Source organism: Carya illinoinensis, chromosome 15 (assembly GCF_018687715.1).
Source record: "Carya illinoinensis cultivar Pawnee chromosome 15, C.illinoinensisPawnee_v1, whole genome shotgun sequence".
Lineage (NCBI taxonomy): Eukaryota > Viridiplantae > Streptophyta > Magnoliopsida > Fagales > Juglandaceae > Carya > Carya illinoinensis.
In genome coordinates this window covers 43,071,656-43,088,053 of record NC_056766.1, presented here as the reverse complement: position 1 = coordinate 43,088,053, position 16,398 = coordinate 43,071,656, and the positions used below count along the sequence as shown (strand labels likewise).

The following is a 16,398-nucleotide window of genomic DNA, read 5'->3' as shown; positions in this document are numbered from 1 at the left end:
TAATAATTTTTCACATAGTGTATTTTCTTCTCTGGGTCTGGTGGTTTTTCTCCTGTTTTGGAGTTTCCACGTAAATTTCTTGTGTTGTTATTATTTCTCTATTTTTCTTGTTATTCCTGCAAAGGGTAGATCCTAGAGGGGGTGAATTTGGAGATTCAAATTCCCAACATTTCCATCACTATATTCTCTAAGAATTATGCATCATCCACATGGTGCTTGGCAAGCTGTTGAAGATCCTTGAGTGCAAAGAAGCAAAGCAATAGATGGTTCTACTAGTGTTTTACCAGGTAGATCCATCGGAAGTACAGAATCAAAAAGGAAGTAAACATGAAAATGGGTTTCAGGATTATGTTAAGGTGCAAAGGTGGAAGGCAGCCTTAAAAGACGTGGCCAAATTGTCCAGGTTCCATTTAGGGAACAGGTACTTCTAGCGAACTTTTACCTTCAAAACATCCTTGTAACCTAATGCATATATTTGTGTGTGTGTGTACCCTTGTTTCATCATTTGTTTTCACGTGAATAGTTAAACATGAAAAGCATTTTTTATAAGCATTAAACAGAGAACATTACATACATAAATGCCATCCTGTTTTCCTGAAGTAGGCATAAACAGAGATTAACAATTGCATATTAATCTAAAGCCATATCAAACACAATTCCTCATGGTTTCCAAATTTCTTGGAGCCAATTTGAATTGTTAGATAGTTTATAGAATAGAGATTTTAATAATTTTCAATAGAAATGCTTTCTTTCATGACCCTAAGGCTCTCGATCAATCTTGTATTTCAGCAGTGACTCATGCAGAATGGGGTGTGAACAGAAGAACAGGATAGTATTTTCTTTAGGAAAATGATAAAAACTACACCAGTATCCTAGTATTATCTCGCTTCACTGGCCTTAAAGATCTCTCTTCACTGACCTAAAAGATCTAGTAGACCTTAATACACTTTTTTTTTTAACTACTTTGAAGATATTAATGTTAATGTATCTTTCAATGTGAAACTTTTGATCTTTTTAAATGTTCATTCTCTTTTGTATTGGTAGGAAAGAATCTGAGCTTATCCATGAGATAATTCAATGGGTGGAGTCAAGAATAGTGGATAATACAAATTTAAGCGTTTTCAAGTATCCATGTGGACTAGAGTCTCATCTAAGTATTGGAAGGAAAGATAATAAACGCATGATAGGGATGTTCGGGATTGGTGGAATTAGTTTGAAGCTTTTTTTATTATTATTGAAAATTTGGAGAACCTTCATTTTAATGGAGAGGCTGGTCTAATTCTTTATGAGAGATCCAAGGATATCATAGAAGTTTGATTTTAGCTAGTCTAATTCTTGATGATGTGGTTCACTTGCCCCAAAACATTTCTTTATGATTGGTTCAGGTTTAAAAGTATAATCATCGTAATAACAAGAGGTCAACGTTTATTAATTACTTGTGACATTGATTTAATGTATGACGTGAAGGGATTGGAGTGCAACCAAGCTCTTCAACTATTTAGTTGGCATGTCTTCAAAAGAGAAATGGATTAACGATTATGTGGAACTCATTAAACATATAGTACGTTATGCTATGGGTCTCCACTAATGTTAACAGAGCCTGGAAGTCAAGTAGACGAACCTATATGATATAGGTGTTTGCATCTGATAATTTTTTATATTGTGCTTATTTCTTCTAAGCAAGTTCTCAAGTGACAACTAATCATATTTAATTGCAGATAGTATGTCGGATGCATTGAAGCAGGGCCATGATGATAGTATGTTGGATACATTGATGCAGGGCCATGATGATAGCATGCCGGATGCATTGAGGCAGGGCAACTATCTTATAAAAAGATGATTTTTGAGGTAATATTTGGATTACTTTTCTCCATAAAAGTAATTTTTACACGCAAAAATTAACATTCCATTTATTATTTTTGATAAGAAAAGGTTTGTTGCAACAGGCAAAAGGGTAATGAAATCCCAGAACTTACTGAAGGAATTAAATAAATTAATAGAAGACAAGGGAGACTCAAGAGAGGTTTTGGAGAGCCTACTTGGTTACATCATGTGTTCCACCCAGGTGCTCATTTGGTAACTCTTCCATGCGTATGCACAATTATGTAGGAGGGACTAACTCTTTTCCATCTTCAAAATACTATGCAGGAGGCAGCAGTTGTTCCACCATATGTTGCTCTTGGCATAGACCAAATCCTGGATTCTGGAAATTTGTTAAGGTGAACTCTAAGGACTTGTCAGGAGACGCTATCACTGCTTCAGAATACTTGAGATTCAAAGAAGTGATCTTCGATGAAAACTGGTAATTAAGTGTGACTTAGGGGAGAAACTGACATGAAAAACTAGCATATAACATGCAGAGTGAGAAAACCACTGGGAACAAAATTTTGCAACTACTTGAAATTAAATAGTTTTCTTGAAAACATGGATATGTATAACCCTGAGATTTATGTATTTTTAACAAAAAATGTGTGTGTAGGCTTTGAGTTTTTTCATTCTCATGAACTTGGTACTTGATCTTGTAGATTAAAAAAAAAAAAAAATTCAATATGAGATGTGATGTGCCTTGTAGATAGATTTTGGAGTCCTTGACTTATCCACTCCTCGCATGACCCTTAGTTCTTCTATCAAAAATGGTGTTAGCTTCATCTCGAAGTTCATGACGTCAAGGCTGCATGGGAATCATGAGAGTGCAAAGCCACTACTCAAGCACTTACAAGCTCTATATTATAAAGCAGAGGTATAAACGCAGCTCATACTTTGGATACACGGAGAATGGAAGAAAGTAATTTGTTGTATCATACTTTGGATACACAAATAATGGTGTTCCAATTTAGCAGGATCTTATGATGAATGCAACCTTGGATACAATCGCTAAGCTAAAAGTGCCCTGATTGTATTTGTCTCTGCAATCCCCATAGAGATACCATTTCTTAATTTTGAGCAGAGGTGACCATTATTTTATGTTTACCACCCTCATTGAAAGTAAAACTTGTTTTGACACAAATTCCATGATAGGTGGATATTGGATAATACACGCTATTTCTGTATTTTGCCTTCTTGTAGGTTTAAGGAGTGGGGCTTTGAGAGAGGGTGGGGGAACACTGCAGAAAGTGTTCAGGGGAATGTTAGTATGCGTTCTGAGGTACTCCAAGCACCAGAAACCGCAAAGTTGGAGTTGCTCTTCAGTAGGCTTCCCGACATATTCTGCATTGTAATCATCTCCCCTCATGGCTACTTTGGGCAGTTAGATGTCCTTGGATTGCCTGATACTGGCGGCCAGGTAAATAATGCATTCAAGCATCATTAATTCTTTTGGTGAGCTATTAACAAAGGATTTTAAGAAATAATTCTTAAGCAGTATAAGGTTAGCAAGGATCAGGATTAGTTATGCATTTAACTCCTTAATTTCATTTTACAGTAACAAGACTTATACCTAATAGTAGAGGGACCAAGTGCAACCAGGAGTTGGAGCCTATTGCCAACACTAAGCACTCTCACATACTTAGAGTCCCATTTAGAACAGAGAATGGGATTGTACGCCATTGGGTTTCCCTTTTTGATATCTGCCCTTACCTTGAGAGATTTGCCCAGGCATTAGCCATCATCTAGCATTTTTTGTCAGTTTCTTTTTCAAAACAGTTTTCTTATTCTAGTCTTTTCCCTTTCTTCTCCCATCACTAGGATGCTACTGTTAAGATTCTTGAACACATGGAATGCAAACCGGACCTCATCATTGGGAACTATAGTGATGGAAACTTGGTCGCGTCTTTGATGGCTAGCAAACTTGGAATAACACAGGTCTAATCCATCATCTTGAATTGCTTATAAACATTTTATTTTAATCTATTTGTTACTCTAAATGTGAACTTTGGCGTGTTAATAACCCAGGGAACTATTGCCCATACTTTAGAAAAAAAACAAGTATGAAGATTCAGATGTAAATGTAAGGAATTAGACCCCAAGTATCACTTTTCATGTCAGTTCACAGCCGACATATTTCAGTGAATGCAGCCGATTTCATCATAAAAAGCACGTATCAAGAAATTGTCGGAAGTTGGACTTCTACAGTATGAAACATCTACAGCATTTACCATGCCTGGACTATCGAGTAGTCTCATTATCAATCTCTTTGATCCGTTCAACGTTGCTGCCCCTGGGGTTGATCAGTCTGTCTACTTCCCATACACAGAGACACAGAGGCGGCTAACTTCTTTCCGCTCGGCCATTGAAGAACTACTATACAGTAAGGACGGAAAAAATGTGCACATGTAAGTCTAAAGCTTCTTGTAGCCTCTCGGTTACATTTAATTTATGCACATCCATCATGTACTAAAAGTATCATCATAGCAGTTTAACTCTAAAGCTGGATGTGTGCCTGTAAGTTGTAACAGAGGATATTTGGCAGACAAGAATAAACCAATCATCTTCTCGATGGCACAACTTAATACAGTGAAAAACATTACTGGAATAACTAAGTGGTATGGAAAGAACAAGAAGCTAAGAAATTTGGTAAAATCTTGTTGTAGCAGGATTTTTCAGTCCATCCAAATCAAAGGACTGAGAAGAAACCGCAGAAATAAAAAAGATGAATGCCTTGATAGAGAAATACGAACTTTATGGAGAGCTATACAAAAGAAGTTTTTGTGCATGCAGCATTGTACAGAGAATTTTAGTCTAACAGTTGTGGAGGCAATGAGCCGTGGATTACATTTGATGGGCCATTTTGGACAAGTCTACTAGCTATAACTTATTAAGGTTGGGTATAAATTTTAACTAGGCACGTAGGCCCAATAGTTTTTATTTGGTGGATTATGGAATTTTATTGGGGTTGATTATGAGGAAAAAACCATTTACTCTTTTATAGACTTACTAGAATCTATTTATTTGATAATTGGCTCATGAATTATTTTAGAAGCCCATTTGTTAATACCATACACTGCCTAAGACTAAGGCTCCAATATTAGAAATGAACCACACCCGATTACTCCAAGGCCCAGACCCATTTGTTCTAAACTAGTGAGACCCAAGGTATAGTTTATTTACAAACTCCATGCCATACACGTCTCCATTCCACTAAGATTCACGACAACATTATATATATATACACATTATAAATCAAGAACAAAGTACTTGTTCAAGTATCAATTATTCCTTTACCTCTACAGCTGAGCTAAATCAAAAACAAAGAACTTCAATCCTTTCTAGATATAACGGTAATATAATCCAACAAGTTAATCATCAAAATCACATAACATTAAAGAAAATCAAACCCAAAACAACCATGGGTTACTCTTTAAATGCCAAGCTAAAAGTCTAGCCTATCGTCTCTAGATTAGCAAAATGCTCAAAAAAGATAAACCCTAACATCCCATAGCTGTCCAAAAATTTCCAGGAAAAAAATAATGGACAATCCAATTAACAAAAAAACTGGGCATAAAAATAAAATTGCTCGTGCCCAAAAAAATACATCCAAAAGGAAAACAGTCGATAAAAAAAAAAAAAAAGGGACTCTCCGCAGAAATCCTAACCGAGAAAAAGAAGGCCTGAAATCTGCTGCTCCCACGTGATGCCACGTTCGTGCTGCGTTTTCCCTTCCGCGTGATTCTGCTGCTCTTTCTGTGAGGCCACGTTCAAGAGCTGCTGAAGGCCACATTCCAAAAGGAGCTTTTGTGGATCCAGCATTGTACGAGAATTTTGGTCTAACAGTCGTGGACGCAATGAGCCACAGATTATCCGTCTTTGCAACAGATTAGGGAAGCCTAATAGAAATTATTATTGATAGAATCTCAGGCTATTAGTGGTAGTTTAGGAAGTGGGATGTATTTTCCCTGGCTTCATCTCATCTGAAATTGACATTATTGCTTCACTTTAAGGGCAGCATTTTTATCATTTATTGATATGCATAATGCATATTTCTCCTAATGTCTCTGTATTTTGTGCTTTTTTTTCTACATAATTTCAACATCCAACATTAGCCTCTCTCGTATTGTAACATTTTTGTATGTTGTGCCTATATCTTTTCTAAGAGGAAAATGCTAGTTTGCTCTAGGTTTGTCCCTTAGATTTGACCACTAGTGCATTTTAATTTTTTTTAAATGTTTAAAAATGTTAGTATTAATAAATTTGTGTTATTTTTTTAAATATTTAAAGATGATTAAAAAATATTTTTAAAAAAATGTGAGATTGCACTTGGCGTGCTAAGTAGTAAGAGTTTAGGCAGCATAGTGTAGGACCCTTTTTGGTATATCAATTGGACGTCAGTTTCAAAACTTACCATAAAAGTGTAGTACCAAGACTTGTTTACCTTTATTAGACTGTGCATAGTATATATGATTCATAATCAATACTAGGCATTATTTCTTTTGGAGAAAGCTCTTTGTCAATGCCTGTAACAACCGATCCAATCCAATATTGCTGAGGATGAAATATGAATGATTTTCTTGTGTCTAATTTAAATTTAATGGGCTATTTTAGACAAGTCTACAGGCTATAACTTATTGAAGTTGGATATGAATTTTAACTAGGCACATAGGCCGATAGTCCTTTTTGGTGGATTATGGAATTTTATTGGGTTTGATAATTAGAAAAAAGCCATTTAATCTTTTATGGGCCTGCTAGAATATATTTATTTGATAATTGGCCGATGAATTATTTTATGAGCCCATTTGTTAAAACCATACACTGCCTAAGACTTAGGCCACAATATTTGAAATGAACCAAACCCGATTACTCCAAGGCCCAGACCCATTGTTCTAAACCCGTGAGACCCAAGGTATATTTTATTTATAAACTCCACGCCATACACGTCTCCATTCCACTAGGATTCACGACAACACTATATATATATACACATTATAAACATTCATCCACAACTTCCCTTCCTGCCAAGCATAGGAAGTAACTCTCGCTGCTATGGGGTGTTACAATACCTAAACTTGTTTTTATCTTCTTCAAGCACAAACATGTATTACAAATATGTTAATTTTTTTGGGGTTTCTTAACGCGGGGTAATTGAAGATTTTATCACATTAAGCCTGTAATCCTACTAGCTTAACTTCCTTTTGAAAGCACAATAAAACAGGATGAATTAACGTATTAAGGAGGATGGATTGGCTTAAGAAGAGAATATAGTAAACAAAAATGGACCTCTCTTGTGAACATAGAAGTTGTAGATCATCATGCTTATGTTTGCAAGTCATTACAAAGATTTCCAGAAGTGGCCGGTATCCCGAATTCTCAAGTGCCAAACCCTTCATTGTGGAAGAAGGTATATATCTTTCTAATTGACTCCATTTTTTCAAACCAAACTATTTTGAATCAAGGCACAAAAATCTTGTTCTTTTTAAAGAGATCATTCAAGCCCTCTATGGTATAATAAGGGCATTATCAGAAAGAATTTTTTAGAAAGTGAAATTGTTAAAAGCCAGGATGAAGAATGAGTAATAGGTTTTGCAGGACAAACTATATATTTAGAGGAGATTAGTGCAAGTGTGTTATATGCCGTTGGATGCTGAGATAACAATTAAGTAATGGCTTAGATGATGTATGTAGTATTTTTGAAGGCACAGAGTTGGTTAATAATGATATGAATTATGAATGCAATTGGGGGCGGAAGGTTAATTTTTGGACAATTTGAGAGTTCAATTTTATCCCAAAGATACCGATCGTTCGTGGGTATAGTTTTATAAAAGTTTCGGAGCCAAAGTATTATATTACAAGATTAATGAAAGAAGATCAGCAAATGAAAAGAGAATAATGGATTAAACCGATCTGCAAAAAGTACTTAACAGCAATCGAAATTAATGCTAGATAACCCAAAAAGTCATTAATTGCAATCTCACATAATGTATCAAGCCACATCAGTTTATTGGTTTATAACCTTTGTGTAATCCTTTTGTGGTTAAAGTATTTCTCTTTATTATTCGCATCTCAAATATTTTAAAGCTGGTTGTTAATTATGATGTGTTTTGCTATTTGCTTAGAAACATGACCCCACAAACACGGTTTTGAACAAAAACTACCATACGTACTGATAATTAATTCCATGCCAATGTGAACTTTAGACCTTAATTTGATTCTTCTTAATTAATCAACAGCCTTCTTAATTAATTCACTAGGGCTAAATTCCTCTTGTTGTTTTGTTTTAGTCATGGGTCATGTTTGATTGAGCAAGACTAAGGCCTTTTTCCTATGTTGGAAGGATTTTAGAATATAAGATTAGAAAAAATATATTCATCATTCTAATTCTTATTATCCTTTCATTATCTTATGATGTGGCATTAAATAATAGATTTATAAATGAAATATAATAAATAATCTCTAATCATCTAATGCAAATTATAGGAGGATGAGAATTAGGATGATAAGTAGCATTACTCGTAAAGTTACGGTATCATCAGAAAAGAATCATCCAAAACTTAATAAAATTTCCATTTTCCTTTTTCTTATCATCTTCTTCATTTCTTCTATCAAACACAAACCGTGCATTTATAATATTGCCACATTTCCCATACACAGTGATCAAAGCATTACACAAATTTCAACGATTCCCCCATTCGTGCCGTGTGTTTTGAGAGGAAAAACTCCCTGCTGCTTCCCCCATTCGTGCCGTGTGTTTTGAGAGGAAAAACTCCCTGCTGCTTCATGAGATGCTGCTTCTGTCCATCAAACCGAAAGCCTTGCGTCCAAAAGCGAAAAAGGGAAAGAAATTCTCCGTGCGTCCATCTTTTCTTTTCTTTCTTTTCAAAACACCTATGTGCAGCCAGCCTTGATGCGCGTTGAAAGCAGCCGACAATGGCTCCGTGTCCCATGTGAACAAGAAATAGGAATAAAGCTTTGCTGCGGGTCATGTAAGTCAGCACCGAAAGTAAAATCTCCCGCCTGCTGTGTTGCCTTTTTTTTTTTTTTCTCCCCCACAAAACATAAACAAAATGGAGGGCTAAAAACGCAAAAGTGCGAACGAATGAAAGAAAAATTGAGGAATTAAAAAGGAAAATGGTAAAAGCTAAGGGGCAAACTTGGAAACAAAATGGTCGAAAATATAGATCCATTAATGAGTGTGCTTGACTAAAAATCTATTTGCAAGTTGATATTTTTTAACACACTTAGCATACCATAAATATTAAAGAATATTTATTGCTTTAAATTAAATTTTTTAATAACTAGTCATGTAAAAGATCGCAGGGCTATTAATGCTTTTGCTGTGCGTATAAATAGACTCGAGACATTGTCTTAAGGACAAGAAAAGCCAAAGTAAGATCCTACCCAACAATTTCTTCTGCATACCCCTTTCTTTATGGATGCAAGCTGGTCGAAATTGCCAACAACTTACTTATCTTATCCTTTTTAATACAATAATTCAATGGGGGCATCACTCATTAAGTTATCTTTAGTTATACAGTTCAGATAAGAAGATATAAGATATTTTATTAAAAGTTGAATAAAATATTATTATAATATAATTTTTTAATATTAGTTTTGTTTTGAGATTTGAAAAAATTGAATTGTTTATTATATTTTATGCGAAAATTTTAACAAATTATAATGATTATATGAAGATGAGATAGCTTAGTTTTGTGTAACGAAACCAGTCATTAAGGAAGTTGTCAAAAAGTTTCCATTAATTGATTAGGTATGGTGTGAGAAAGCGGCATGATGGACTTCTCTTATTTAATTTATGGTGAGATTAAATAAGACCAAGAATTCACTCATGAGTGATAGTTCGGAGCTAAGCATCCAATTGGATTAAGGTACGTACCAGGTACGAAATATCAAGAATTTGCATTTAGCTTTTGGGGCAAACGATGTACGTATCAAGAGGGATGCCGTGAATCATGCTCTGCTCAATAAGGCAAGTAAAAGTCCGGTATGCAAATAAAGTGACCAGCTCAACGTATGATCGAAGGGAAAGAATCACGGCTTCATCAGCTGATATTGTGGAGCATGTCTCTAGCACTGTAATTCATTAGTTGCTGTATTTAGTTTAGTTTCTGTATTTAGTTCATTCCGAAAGTTGTATATAACAGCAAACATGCTGAAATTCTATGTGTGAAAAAGTTATAATACAAAACAAAAGATATTCCTTTGCAATACGAATGGTAATGATCCTAGGAGCGGGTGGAATTGGTTGGACGACTCTAGCCAAAGCATTGGTGTTCTGACATTCAAAGCTAGAGTTTGTTTATTGTAAACCCACACTAAGTGTGCAGGAGGCCTGTTGGCCCCCTGATCCATATTAATTAGTTGCTGAGCCCGTTGACACGTTCTTGAAGGCAACACGAGGCGATTATGGAGCTCGGAGACTCATCTCTGGAGGTCAATCTCAATAGCAGCAGTTAATGATGCAAGTGTAAGCCCTATTCGCATGCACGTGTGCTAACCTCGATTGTTTGCTTGTTATGTTAGTGTTAACCGTGATCACATGAGAGTACTTTAACCTAGTTTGCTAGTTTTACGCGAGGCCCTATTGTTGAACTCTAGGATAGCCTAGTGGGGGGCCCAAGTATTTGACTCTAGAGAGGCCCGAATTTTTTGTATGATAGTGCTAACCTTTATAGTATGCGTGTGCATTAATCTCGATCTCCTATTTTGCTAGAGTATTACTCCTTCACTTTCTTGTTTTGCAAAGGGGCTCTAGTGCCTGACTCTAGGATGACCTGGCCGTTTTGAGAAATTTTCACCAAAAATCATAGTGATTAGCGTAAATAATTGACGTCGGACAAAATTGAGATTAATTATGACGACATTTTTACAGGTAATCAAATTAGAAAAGACAAGAGATTTGCCAAAACACAAAGAAAACAACCCTATTCTCAATTGAAAATTAAAAAAATAAAAAAAGAAAAGAAAAAAAGAGTCAATAATCGTCCAACCAACCCACAAGCCGAGCTGAAATAGTAATAAATCTGAAAATATCATAATTTTATCAAAAATAGCAAAATCTCAATAAGCACACAAAAAATAAATACATAATTAAAGAAGAAATCAACCCAAAATATGGCCAAAATAGGGTTCAAAATCACTTCCTAAATGAGAAACAAAATATTACCATAAAAGCCAAAAACTATCTAAAATTAGAGATTTGAAAGAGAAAATAACTGATTTTGAGCTCGAAAACGATGCACACCAAGCATAGCTGGGTTACCATGGCGTGCACACCGAAATGAGCTTTCTAAATTGGGATCATATGTTCGAATCTAATACTCGTAGCAAAGTTATAGCCAAAATACCGACACATGCTTGAAACTGTCCCAAATCACTGCTTCCTGCTTGACTTGCGTTGACCTACAAGTAGTTTAGAGCCATCAACGTACAATTTAACAGCTCAGCACCATCTGACTCAAATCCTCATGCATTAATAATCCAAACCACAAACGTGAGATTTGCAAACTTGAGCCAAGTTGCCTATTATTTAAGGTTGTGTTTGGCGAGAATTTGTTTCATGGAATGCTAGTGTGGCTGGGAGATAGCTCCACCATTGGGATTTTTCCCTCTATTTCTCTCTTCTGTTTTCTCTTTGGAGTGCGGTGAGCGCTCGAGGTGCCTAGGTGAGGCTTGGCCGAGTTTGAGCAGTATGGGTTGACCCCACATGAAGAGTGATGACCTGGGGGTCGATTTCCATTATAGTTGATGGACTTTTGTTTTATTTTATTTTTTAAGCAGCTGGATGACTATAATAACCTTACAGATGATTTCTTTATTGGGTTGCATTTAGTTTTATTGGTACTTGGTCTTAGACTGCCTTATTATTTTTTTCATTACATTTATAAACTATACACATATTGCATGTTCGCACACACTTCACTTGGCATTGGGGTGTGTGATTCGAGTGGCCCTTACCCCGATGTCACGACTCCTACCAAATCACACGTGTGTGTCGAGAGCACCACATTATCCACGCGACCATTTTCCTAATCTTTGACCGTTCTGTTTTATTTATAGATATATTATTTCTCATTTCATTTTATTATAGGTATATTATTTCTCATTTCATATAATATTTTGATAGAGAAATTTTCAGTTTTTAAAAAGATTTATTAGAAAAATAATAGTTTACTTAAGATGATTCATCATTTTTCATTGGGGGTAAGGCTTTATGATAATTAGTAATTTAACAATTAATCTCGATTTATGACCTCATTAGAATTGATGAATTTATGTTAAAATAACATCATCATCATCAAAACAAAAACAAAAAAAAAATCATCATCACAAAATCTGTTAACAACAATCAATCTGGCACAAACAGTGATCATTCCTCTTGATTAAGAGTGGAATCAACCATGACCCGTGAATGAATAAAGACATACTCAATGTTGATTAGGAGTGTCAAATCGTGTTAACGGGTCGTGTTTATGTCGTGTCAAATTGTATTAACGGGTCATATAGGTCAACCCTAACCCGACCCGTTAAGCTTATCGTGTCAAAATCTCAAACCTTAACACGACCCATTAACATAATGAGTCGTGTCGTGTCAACCCATTTTGACCAATTAATGAATATTACGAAATATGTTTTTTTTTTTATAAGTAAACAAAGAAATTAAGAAAATATTACAAAATAAGTTAATACGACACAATACAACTCATTTTAAACTATTTATGTAAATGGGTTGAATAGACCCAAAATTAACCTTTTTAAGTTGATTAAATTTAGCATAATTTTATATAAATGTTAAAATCACAATATCTATAAAAATTATAAAATTAATTATAAGTCCAAAACTACAATCCAAATAATAAAAATATCGAAATTGAAATTCTAACAATTTTATTTTTAGGTATAAGGATATAATTGTAACTTTAACTTTCTTAACTTTATTAACGTGTCATAACGGGTCAAAACGGGTTGATCCGTTATCAACCCGTTAAACAATCGTGTCTTAACAGGTCAACTCATTTTAACCCGAACCCGTTAAGGCTAAACCCTAACCTGCTATTATCGTATCGTGTTCGTGTTAGGTTAACGGGTCATGTGACATATTGCCACCTCTAATATTGATGAATCAACTTTTTGCAGACAACTCACCTAACATGACCCGTGAATGAATAAAGACATACTCAATGTTGATCAGTCAACTTTTTGCAGACAACTCACCTAACCTTTTCAAAAGAGATGAAGCATCTTCTACTTTTTACCCGACTTTTGCTGACTTTAGTGCTACGTGGGCCTTTACTGTTTCGGAAACGCTTTTTTAACCTATAGAATATACCAATAGGGCTTTGTTACATGCAGTCGGGAAATGCAGTCGGCGTGCAATCGGCTGTACGGAATGAATAAAAAAAATTATAAAAAAATTGTTTTATATTCAGGGGGACCTACATGAATTATAAAAAGTTATAAAAATAATTTTTTTTTTTTTCATGTAGGTCCCGTATTAATTTTTTTTTTACAGCCGACTGCACGCCGACTGCATTTCCCGACTGCACAAATCATTTCTGATACCAATAACGTGTATCGATTTTTTTTTAAATGATTAAAGAATTGAATATTATTGAATTTACATATATTTTGAAAAAAATATTTAAAAATATTTGAGAAAAAAAAATGTTATTTTCAATTTATTTATTTGTGGTAGGGACTATCTCGTGCAATTAGTCTTATCGTCCTCATGTTAATGTTAGGAAGAGACACCGCCTTTAGTTGTGGGCCGTGGCATATATTTATGAAAGGAAATTAATTTGTGCTGTTTAAATTTTTATTGAAAAAAATTATATAAATTTAAAACTCCCATAAAAAAATTTATTTTTAAGAAGAATTAATAATTTTAAAAAATATATAGTACAAATTATACATTTTTTCCTTTTTATTTTTATATTTTTTAAATATCTTTAAATATTTAAAAAAATAAAAAAAATTAAATCAATACACTAAAAATTATTTTCTTAATTAATCATTAAATAAAAATAAATAAATATATGAACCCTCCAAATGAATGAGGATACATACTAGCTTGCATTTTCCTGAAATAAAAGCCCAGTACCGCCGGGAAGTTGCAAACAAGTTTCAGATCATCTTTCTAATTTTGACCAACGCGGGATATTTAATCGCGGAAAAATATAGTTGCAAGCATAATTGTGTATTAATCTATGTACCAATGTGATGTGATTGGTCAAAAAGTAGATTTTATTAAAAATAGTGTTCATTTAAATTTTAAGTATAAATAAATCAGTATTGATATACAGATTAGTGCGCGACTGTACTTGTATGTAGCAAAACTCTTTAATAGCTTGGTTAAGCTGCTTTCTCAAGTAATATATTAGGAAGTTGCCAAGAAGTTATAACCATTTTTAACAGGTGGTCTGAAAGTGATCATGTCAGCCTATTCACGAGTAGCTTAATTCTTTGGGATATGCATTTGATCTGATGCCTAGCTTGCTTTGCATTTCACGCGCGAGTAGCTTCTTCGGGATTTATAGGGTAATGTGATTGGCGGAGGAAATGGTTTTCATAATTTCTTTATTTTTTTCAGAATTGATAAAATGACAACTCTTAATTAATAAGTCTTACACAATTTATTCATAAATATTATTAATTATTTTAAAAAATTTCAAAAATTTCTTTAATTTTAAAGTTTCTGAATTTTAAAAAATAATATTATTTTACTATATAGGATCAGTATTAATGCAGTTGTCATTGTACCTCATTGTTTTGTTTTGTTCCAGCAGTACTTACGAGAGCATTCATGTGTCAAACATGGCATCTCTTAAAGTTTGAAGAAGTTGCAAGGAAATTGCCAAGAAGTTACGTACTGAACATCTTTCTTTTAATAATTTAACGCAGCATTGACTCAATAATTTCACAAGGAAGTTACCAAAATATACCATTAACTGAATTGCGTATGGTGTAGAAAGAAGCATGGATTTGTCTTTTTAAGGAGAGCTGATGATGTCCAACTTTCTACATCCAGAAGTATACTGACTAATTTCTTCCATAACCTTATCTACAATCTCTTCTTCATCCTCTTCATTAGTGACCTCTCCATGGCACTACGATGTGTTCTTGAGGTTTAGAGGAAAAGATACCCGTAATAATTTTACCGTCCATCTTTACCGTGCTTTGATTCGAAAGGGAATCCATACCTACTTAGATGAGGATGAGCTCAGACGAGGTGATGAGATTTCACCAACACTTCTCCAAGCCATAGAAGTTTCAAAGCATAGGAAGTAACTCTAGCTGTTATGGGGTGTAACAATACCTAAACTTGTTTTTATCTTCTTCAAGCACAAATATGCATTACAAATATGTTAATTTTTTTTTTTCTTTACAAATATGTTAATTGATAAACCTACTTCCATCCATTTACACCCGGTTTTGAACTAAAGTCCTTTTGCATAAAACAAACATTCAGACTAGATATCTACTAATTAATTCTCTGTATGAACTTTAAAACCCGGATTGGTTACACAATATCAAAAAACTCATCTCAACTCATCATTACAACTTTTTCAAATTCTCATACAAAATATAATAAATAATTTTACTTTTTCGAATCCCAATACAAAATTAATATTACAAAATTATATTATAATAATATTTTATTCATTACTATTTAAAGCATCTCATCTCAGTAAGACTTTTGGAGTTTCTTAGCGTGGGGTTATTGTAGATTTTATCACATTAAGCTGTAGTCCAACATCTTTGTTCATGGTTTGCTGACCATTAATGAGAGTGTAAAAAGTAAACTTACAAATAGAATTATTTTTTGTTGTTAATTTATCTATACTTATATAACTTACTATTCAAATTCAATGTGACTCAATCCCACTAACTAGCTTAACTTCCTTTTGAAAGCACAATCAAACAGGATGAATTAACGAATTAAGGAGGATGGATTGGCTTAAGAAGAGAATATAGTAAACAAAAAGCAGCATTCTTTTAATTTTTGAGAGGTGTTTCTTTTAAAGATAAAAATAAACCTAAGAACTAATGGACCTTTTTTTAAGTGCTTAGTCCTTTAATTTATTTTTTTCTTTCAGACCCAACATTCCCGCCCGGTACTATAACTAATGGACCTCTTTTGTGAACATGGAAGTTGTAGATCATCATGCTTGTGGTTGCAAGTCATTACAAAGATTTCCAGAAGTAGTATCCTGAATTATCAAGTGCCTAACCCTTTATTGTGGAAGAAGGTATATATCTTTCTAATTGACTCCATTTTTCAAACCAAATTATCACTGCAACATTTTTTACTTATTGCGTCGTTTTTTATCGCAGCAATAGACACAAATTTCCCCGCTAATAATTTTTAGTGTCCACTGTGTTTCGCCGCAACGTGGTCGGTAGTACTTCGTCTCAAAAGAGTTGACGCGGCGCACGAATGATTAATCGCAAAACGTTACTTTATTCGCGTCCATTTTGATCGCCCCAAACTAGCTTCCATCATAGACGCAAAAA

The 16,398-nt window shown here is 34.2% G+C and overlaps 1 pseudogene; it reads left to right on the top strand.

Annotated features, from left to right (window-relative positions):
- Positions 1 to 30: 30 nt before the first annotated feature.
- On the top strand, positions 31 to 4,868 carry LOC122296416 (annotated as a pseudogene).
- Positions 4,869 to 16,398: the final 11,530 nt, after the last annotated feature.